The sequence below is a fragment of the Atta cephalotes genome (genome assembly GCF_000143395.1).
Source record: "Atta cephalotes unplaced genomic scaffold scaffold00005, whole genome shotgun sequence".
Lineage (NCBI taxonomy): Eukaryota > Metazoa > Arthropoda > Insecta > Hymenoptera > Formicidae > Atta > Atta cephalotes.
In genome coordinates, this window is record NW_012130069.1 from 6,159,083 (window position 1) to 6,162,351 (window position 3,269).

The window sequence follows — 3,269 nt, forward strand, 5'->3', positions numbered from 1 at the left end:
TATATATATATATATATATATATATATATATATATAGTTAGTAAGTAAGTAAGTAAGTAAGTAAGAAGTAAGAAGAAGAAGAAGAGAGAGAGAGAGAAGAGAGAGAGAGAGAACGTTTGAAGAAACATTGAATTAAAAAATGTAATTTTAAAGAATTTTGAAGAATTTTGACTTTTTTAAACTAAACTGAAAATCGGATTAAAAATTAGTAATTTTTTTTTAATTCTTAGGAGCATCAATTTAAAATATAATATTTGAACAATTTTTTAAGAATTTTAAAATAAGATGTTTCCACGAATTTTAAATTAAAATTCAGGTCAAGTTTGATTCATCGATATTATTTGTCCATTTGTTAAATCGTCTCAAATTCAAAAAGATTCTTTATAGATTATCTATCTCCTGATATTTCTCTTGGAAAAAAGCAACTATTTCAAAAGTTTGACAAGATGTCTTCATAATCGCGTAAAAATTGACGCAGGACGAGAAACGAAATTCATCATCTCCTGTTGTCCCATCTTCCACATATCCATCTGTCTTGTCCTCTTGTAACACAGATGTATAAACATCCATATATGTCATGTAACACGTGTATCGAACACACGTAATGTTACACTACAGAAAAAAGTTTAGCTAGGGTAAAATAGAACGTGCGGAAGAAGTTACACTGATCGTCAGATAAAATATCCACATATCTCTACTTACTATCGTGTACGTCATTTTCATTTTTCGTAATTGTAATTTTCTCAATTATATATTTCATTCCATATATTAATTAATTAATTATTAATAATTATTAATAATTATTAATTATTAATAATAATAAGATTAAGGCTTATGAATAGCATTATATATTGCTATTACCTCATCTTTTAAGATGCTACTTTGATTTACGCAGCTTTCATAATTTTGTATCTTGTTTCTATTTTGTATCTGTAGGTTAATAAAGTTTATTATTATTATTATTATTATTATTATTATTATTATTATTATTACTATTATTATTAGTCTCGAATGTCCCAGAAGTCTCGCGTTTTCCTGTATAACAAATAGGTTAAAAATACATTTAATGAAAAATGATTTAATGAAAAATATTGTAATAATGAAAGTTGTTTTATTTGGATATTGCTTTGAGATTTAATGTGTATATATATATATATATATATATATAAAATAAATAATTTAATTTTGTTACGTGTGGATTAAAATAACGCTTTTCGTCCGGTAAGTGTGTTAAAGATTTAATTAATCAAGAAGAAATAAAATTATACCTCGTTTCTCGCATTCGTTGACAAATAAATAATTGTTTATTTAGCAAGTAATTTCTCTCAATTATTAAAAATTATACCGTCATCACGATTTCATAAATCTTACGTCTGCATCTTTCATAAAATCGAAGAATTTCTTCATTATATACATTATATACATTATAGTGATCCCTGTGATAATTAATCCGCCTCACGAGTATTAATCACAATCAATTGACTAGATCCTCATTCGTCATGGCGCGTGTACAAAAAGCAACAGCGATAATGAATTTGTTACTTCCACGAATGAGAGAAATGAAAATGTTTATGTGTCTCAAAAATATCCCATAACTATCTGTCTGAAAGTAATACGAATACATTATATCATATAGTGTAATTTATTATTATAATGATATATAATAATCACTATAATTACACATTTTATTATATAGAATGTGTTTTTATAAAAAATTATATAAAAAATTTATATAAAAAATTCTATATAAAAATATTAGATAGAATGTATTTTATAAAAACTTTTGGTTAAAAAAAATATGTAAAATAAATTTTTTACAAATTTGATTTATATCTATGTTTTTAGACACATTGTAATTTTTATGGAGTTATTAATCTTTATCTTTTAATGATGTATTCTCTCTCTCTCTCTCTCTCTCTCTCTCTTTCTCTCTCCCCCCTCTCTCTTTCTCGACAAGTAAATCTTTAATCTCCATAAAAAATTCTTTATTACGAAATTATAACAAAAATTGCAATAACACGCAGAAAATAAAATCGAGTTTTATGCTGAAGTAAATTTGAGACACCGAGAATTAAAAACAAAATAAACAAATTTATTATAACCTGGACAACAATGCGAATTTATATATTATAGTATAAACGTTAAATCTTTAATTCTTCTAACGTAAATATGTACAAAATAAAATTTTTTGTGAAAAATAAACTTTTACACGGAAAATTAATTTTTATGGAAAAAGAGATTTTTAAAAATTAAACAAAAAAAGTGGAAGTTAAAATAAAATGGAAATGCTCGATCATAACATTGTTCATCAATGTAATTGCAGTGCAATAATATAAATGCTACAATTAACGAGGTTTCATAATCGATTTTCATAATTGATCTCTATTCGCAAGAATATTCATTCATTAAATAATCAACGCGCGATTTTGTGTTAAACAAAAGTATTCTACAAATAAACACACAGTAATACAACACCTTTGGAATTGTAAATTATTTATAAATTGCGTCGATCGCGAATAATTAAACGACTCGGATGATGAATGATTCGGTACTTGTCGAGTATTATTTTAATTTCGCTAAAATTATTGAAAATAACGTAAAATTTCATATTTCAAAAATATATCTTAAACTTATTTATTCATGAAACTTTACTTAATCTTTAATTAAATTTATGATTATTTAATACGATAAGTAAATTTCTATTTCTTAAAAATACAATTTTGAAGATAGACTCTCCAATTTTCATGCTATTAATTCTAAAAACTGTCGGTAAAATTTAAAAATGGTACCATTGTCGCATCTTCTCTACATAGCTATGAAAAAATTACTTTCTTGTTATCTAGGTCGTTTCGCAGATCGGATATTGATTCGTGCACAGTCTGTCGCCACATATTCTTTGCCATCTGTATGAATCTTAACAACGTGTTACTTATTCTCGATTTCGTTATAATATGTACCATACAAGAATCGTTTGATAATGTATTATGATTCGTTGTAAAATGAAATGAGAATTATTACGGTTTTCATTATTAATAAAAATATAATTCTTTGTTTCTATTATTATTAATAATAGAATTACTTTTTGCCAGTCTCTTTGTTTTTTCCAGTATAAAATTTTATATTGATAACTTAACAAGAAAAAATCCTACATAAATATTTGATGCACTATACGTAAATTTTTTGAAAATTTTGCGTGTTTTCCAGAGACTATTCTCTTAACGAGTGATAGAAAGAGAGAAAAGAGAGAGAGAGAGAGAGAGAGAGAGAGA